The sequence below is a fragment of the Rattus rattus genome, chromosome 14, assembly GCF_011064425.1.
Source record: "Rattus rattus isolate New Zealand chromosome 14, Rrattus_CSIRO_v1, whole genome shotgun sequence".
Lineage (NCBI taxonomy): Eukaryota > Metazoa > Chordata > Mammalia > Rodentia > Muridae > Rattus > Rattus rattus.
In genome coordinates, this window is record NC_046167.1 from 34,507,075 (window position 1) to 34,513,539 (window position 6,465).

The window sequence follows — 6,465 nt, forward strand, 5'->3', positions numbered from 1 at the left end:
ATTGGTTTAGGAAGTGGTAGAAGTACGTTCTCATCTAAAATCCATGTCTTAGGGTTAGTAACGCAGTAAGTTGAGGACCAAAGGGTTGGTTTGGCTTACACTTCCATACCATTATTCATTATCAATCAAGTGAGGATATGAAATCAAACAGGGAAAGAACTGGGAGTACCAGGCATAATGTTCAGTGTGCTTTAAGTCCAATTAGACAATTGTTGGTTATCCCTAAAAGTACCACTATTATGTCTTTCAGTGAACCTTGCGGAATTTGTAATTATCATTCTTTATAGGTATCTCGGCTTTCTTCTGTCCACAACTTCCATTGCACTTTGCAATGTTATGAAAGCTAGTCCTCAGAGAAGAGGATTTACACTTAAATCCTACTGGAATCCTCACAATACTGTGGGGTTTTAAGAAATCTCCAAATTGCCCTTCCAGTCCACCTGTTCTGGAACTACCCCTCTAGTGCATATGCTACAAATCATAGCGAGTGGTGTAAGAGAGAGAGACTAATTGATTAATAATAGAGAGAGACTTTGGGCAATATATGTGCCTGGTACTCCAGGTTCTTGTCCTGTTTGAGTTTTTGTCCTCACTTCTAAGTAGAGTCATTATTTTGTCCTACATTTGTGTTGCTATAAAGTGTCTAGTGAGGGATCCATAAGGAAATGAGGTTTATTTGAATTGTAAATCTTGTGACTTTAAAGGCTAAACAACATGGCAATGCTACCTGACTGTGCACAACATTGAAAAGAAGCAGAATAAAAGCCTTTCCTACACAGAAAGTGCACATAAACATGAAGAAAAGCTAGATACTGGAGAGGGAGCAGGCTCAGCTTTGAAAACAACACATTCAGGAACTAATCCAGCCCCACGACCTGACCCAGTACCAAGAGATAACAATAACTCACTCATACAACACCACAATTAGTTACTGGTTGCTGGGTTTTTCTCTCCTCAATCCCACCCAACTACACCATAGGAAGCTTCTAGCATATAATTCTCTAGTGAACAATACATAGTCAAACCACAGCACACGCTGCTGAGGCTTCTTTCACTTTGTGGATTCCAAAAGACTTTTTCCTAAGACCCATTTTCTTACGTATTACAATTTACAACAGTGTGCACCTGGAAAATAACAAGACCCTTTATTTATAGGGGGTGCCATTTATATTTATTTTTGATCTCCACAGTGATTTAGCTTGTAAGTATTCTTAAATATAGGAAAGAACATGGTATATTAGTAAGTAAATTAATTGTATATCCAACAAGAAAAAAGTCCTTCTTCTGGCTTTAACGTCTCAGATCTTGCTCAGTCATTTTTCTCTGATCTCATTTATTTACTCCCATTTCCTATGAATCTTATGGAAAAAATCATTTTCTAATTTCTGAAAAAAGAATTTCATTAGACTATTAATGCTTGCCCTTTTAATAGATCATCTTCTTTTAGACAATATTTGCATTTTGAATGGTATTTCAGTGTCTTAATCAGAATATTGAACAATATTTTAATATTAAGAATCCTGTCAAAACTTTATAAGACATTAAATTTAAAGGAAGCAACCCACGCTGAGTGCTATTCTAATTTGTAGTTCTTTTAAAAAATGGAACAATTTTAACTTATGCTTAAAAAAAGATTCAGAACTTAAATTCTAGATAAAATTAATGAGACCTAATGACTGAAGGATCTGCTTAGAAACAGTGTTCACAACTGAGTTAACTGTCCAGATTTTTTTTAATTGGATACTTTATTTATTTACATTTCAAATGTCATCTCCTTTCCTGGTTTCCCCTCTGGAAACCCACTATCCCACCCTCCATCCCCCTACTTCTATGAGGGTGGGCCCACACCCACCCACCCACCCACCCACCCACTCCTGCCTTCCCACACTGGCATTTCCCTACACTGGGATATTGAGCCTTCCCCTTACCAATGGCCTTTTCTCCCACTGTTGTTCAACTAAGCCATCCTCTGCTACATATGCGGCTGGAGCCATGGGTGTCTCCAAGTATATTTTGTTGATGGTTTAGTCCCCCTGAGCTCTAGGAGGTGTGGTTGGTTGATATTGTTGTTCTTCCTGTGGGGTTGCAAACCCCTTCAGCTCCTTCAGTTCTTTCTCTAAATCCTCCATTGGGGAACCCGTACTAAGTCCAACGATTGTCTCTGAGCATCCACCTCTGTATTTGTCAGGGTCTGGCAGAGACTCTCAGGAGACAGCTATATCAGACTCCTATCAGCAAACACTTCTAGGCATCCGCAATAGTGTTTATGGGATGAGTCCCCAGCTAGGGCAGTCTCTGGATGACCTTTCCTTCAGTCTCTACTCCATACTTTGTCTCCATATTTCCTCCTGTAAGTATTTTGTTCCCAGGACTAAGGACCGTAGAATCCACACTTTGGTCTTCCTTAATCTTGAGCTTTATGTGGTCTGTGAATTGTATCTTGGGTATTCTGAGCTTTTGAGCTAATATCCACTTATCAATGAGTGCATACCATGTATGTTCTTTTGTGACTGGATTACCTCCCTCAGGATGATATTTTCTATTTCCTTCCATTTGCCTAAGAATTTCATGAAGTCATTTTTAATAGCTGAGTAGTATTCCATTGTGTAAATGTCTCACATTTTCTGTATCCATTCCTCTGTTGAAGGACATCTGAGTTCTTTCCAGCTTCTGGCTATTATAAACAAGGTGGCTATGAACATAGTGGTGCATGTGTCCTTGTTATATGTTGGAGAAACCTTTGGGTATATGACCAGGAGTGGTACAGCTAGGTCCTCAGATAGTACTATGTCCAATTTTCTGAGGAACCTCCAGAATGATTTCCACAGTGCTTGTAACAGTTTGCAATCCCACCAACAATGAAGGAGTGTTCCTTTATCCACATCCTGCAAAGCATCTGTTGTCACCTGAGCCTTTTATCTTAGCCATTCTGTCTGCTGTGAGGTAGAATTTCAGGATTGTTTTGATTTGTATTTCCCTGATGACTAAGGATGTTGAACATTTCTTTAGGTACTTCTCAGCCATGTGAGATTTCGAGTTGAGAATTCTTTGTTTAGCTCTGTAAACCAGTTTTAATACAGTTATTAAGTTCTCTGTAGTCTACCTTCTTGAGTTCTTTCTATATATTGGATATTAGCCCTCTATCAGATGTAGCATTGGTAAAGATCTTTTCTCAATCTGTTGGTGCCATTTTGCACTATTAACAATGTCCTTTGCCTTACATAAGGTTTACAATTTTATGAGGTCCCATTTGTTGACTGTTTATCTTAGAAGATAAGCCACTGGTGTTCTGTTCAGGAAATTTCCCCCTGTGCCAATATGTGTGAGGCTCTTCCCCACTTTCTCTTCTACTAGTTTCAGTGTATCTGGTTTTATGTGAAGGTCCTTGATCCACTTGGATTTGAGCTTTGTATAAGGAGATAAGTATGAATCGAGTTCCTCAGTATCTGTTGCTTTATCTTCCTTTTCATTTCTGATTTCGTTAATTTGGACACTGCCTCTATGCCCTCTGATTAGTTTGGATAAGTGTTTATCTATGTTGTTGATTTTGTCAAAGAATCAGATTCTGGTTTTGTTGATTCTTTGTATAGTTATTTTTTGTTTCTACTTGGATATTAACCCAAAAGATCAGAATACCCAAGATACAATTCACAGACCACATGAAGCTGAGGAAAAGGACCAAATTTGGATGCTTCAGTACTTCTTAGAGGGGGAAAAATACTCACAGGAAGAAATAGGGAAACAAAGTCTAAAGCAGAGACCAAAGGAAAGGCCATCCAGAGACTGGCACACATGGGGATCCAACCCACATAGAGTTACTAAACACAGACACTATTGCAGATGCCAAGAAGTGCATGCCGATGGGAGCCTGATATAGCTGCAACTGGAGCCCAAGGAGCTCTATCAGACCTTTCAGCGCATCGTGGAGAATGTCAATGTCATCATCTCCACCTATGGTGAGGGCGAGAGTGGGCCTGTGGGCAATGTCATTATCTATCCTGTCCTGGGCACCGTAGGCTTTGGTTCTGACCTGCATGGCTGGGCCTTCACTCTAAAGCAGTTTGCAGAGATGTATGTGGCAAGTTTGCAGCCAAGGGTGAGGGCCAGCTGGGTGCAGCTGAGCAGGCCAAGAAGGTAGAAGACATGATGAAGAAGCTGTGGGGAAACTGGTACTTTGACCCCACCAACGGCAAGTTCAGCAAGTCAGCCAATAGCCCAGATGGGAAGAAACTTCCCCGCACCTTCTGCCAGTTCATCTTGGACCCTATCTTCAAGGTGTTTGACGCCATTATGAACTTCAGGAAGGAGGAGACAGTCAAGCTGATCGAGAAGCTGGACAACAAGCTGGACAGCGAGGACCAAGACAAGGAGGCTGTGATACGCCGCTGGCTGCCGGTGGGTGACGCCCTGCTGCAAATGACCCCCATCCACTTGCCGTCCCTGGTCACTGCACAGAAGTACCATTGTGAGCTGCTGTACGAGGGGCCACCTGATGACGAGGCCGCCATGGGTATTAAGAGCTGCAACCCCAAAGGCCCCCTTATGATGTACATCTCCAAGATGGTGCCGACGTCTGACAAAGGCCGCTTCTATTCCTTCGGTAGAGTGTTCTCTGGGGTAGTATCCACCGGCCTGAAGTTCTGGATCATGGGCCCCAACTAAACGCCTGGGAAGAAGGAGGAACTGTACCTGAAGCCTATCCAGAGGACCATTCTGATGATGGGCCGCTACGTGGAGCCCATTAGGATGTGCCCTGTAGCAACATTATGGGGCTGGTCGGGCGGGACCAGTTCCTTGTGAAGACCGGGACCATCACCACCTTTGAGCATGCTCACAACATGAGGGTGATGAGTTCAGCGTCAGCCCTGTCGTCAGGGTGGCAGTAGAGGCCAAGAACCCAGCTGACCTGCCCAAGCTGGTAGAGGGGCTGAAGCGGCTGGCTAAGTCTGACCCTGTGGTGCAGTGCATCATTGAGGAGTCTGGAGAACCCATCATGGCTGGTGCTGGAGAGCTGCACCTGGAGATCTGCCTTAAGGACCTGGAGGAGGACCATGCCTGCATCCCCATCAAGAAGTCTGACCCTGTTGTGTCTTACTGGGAGACAGTCAGTGGGGAGTCCAACATTCTGTGTCTGTCCAAGTCCCCCAACAAGCACAACGGCTGTACGTGAAGGCCAGGCCCTTCCCTGATGGCCTGGCAGAGGACATCGATAAGGGTAAGGTATCTGACTGCCAGGAGCTCAAGGCACGTGCCCGCTACCTGGCCGAAAAGTATGAGTGGGATGTTGCTGAAGCCCGCAAGATCTGGTGCTTTGGATCTGATGGCACTGGTACCAACACTGTCACCGACATCACCAAGGACGTGCAGTACCTGAATGAGATCAAGACAGTGTGGTTGCTGGATTTCAGTGGGCCACTAAGGAGGGTGCTCTTTGTGAGGAGAACATGCATGGTGTGCAATTTGATGTCCATGATGTGACTCTGCATGCTGATGCCATCCACCGAGGAGGTGGTCAGATCATCCCCACAGCGCGCCGCTGCCTTTATGCCTTTATGCTGACCGCACAGCCCCGCCTCATGGAGCCTATCTACCTAGTGGAGATTCAGTGTCCTGACCTGAGCAAGTGGTGAGCGGCATCTACGGTGTCCTGAACAGGAAGTGTGGCCATGTCTTTGAGGAGTCCCAGGTGGTCGGGACCCTCATGTTCATGGTTAAGGCCTACCTGCCTGTCAATGAGTCCTTTGGCTTCACTGCCGACCTTCGATCCAAAACTGGTGGCCAGGCCTTCCCCCAGTGTGTGTTTGACAACTGGCAGATCCTGCCTGGGGACCCCTTTGACAACAGCAGCCGCCCCAGCCAAGTCGTAGCTGAGACCCGCAAGCCTAAAGGCCTGAAGGAGGGCATCCCAGCTCTGGGCAACTTCCTGGACAAACTGTAGGCAGCCTGGTACTGCCACACGCTGCACAGTGCCCACCCATCAGAAGACACCTTGAGACTGTCCCCACAGTGCACCTCTGGAGGCTGCTGGGGCCACCCTGACATCACTCAGCACTCACTTGCTACCAATTCTATTGATTTCGGAATTACAAGGCAGCGTGAATGGCCCTCTGCAGGCTGGACTGGCAGGCCGTGGGGTAGGCAGGACACAGCGGTTAGCATTTTCAGAGGGAAATCCGCAGATGTCTAAAAATCTAAACAAATGCATTCAGAGGTTTATGGGGTCCATGGCCAAGTGGAACTCCCCCAGAGGGGGAAGTGGGGTAAGTCCTCCAGAAAGGGGGGCCACCTGCCTTAGACTTGCAACCCAGCTGTGCGAATCATTGGAGTAATAAACTCTACTGTGGTTGAAAAAAAAAAGAAAAAGAAATATGAAGGAAAAGCGATTGTGGCTTCCTGTTATTTTTGTTGTTAGAATTATGTTTGTGTGGGTATCTTCTTTTGGATTTATTGAAAGAAGATCACTTT

General features: G+C 45.0%; 1 pseudogene; it reads left to right on the top strand.

The window, feature by feature from the left end:
* LOC116883187 overlaps positions 1-6,150 on the top strand; it is a 34,972-nt pseudogene extending 28,822 nt beyond the window's left edge.
* Positions 6,151-6,465: the final 315 nt, after the last annotated feature.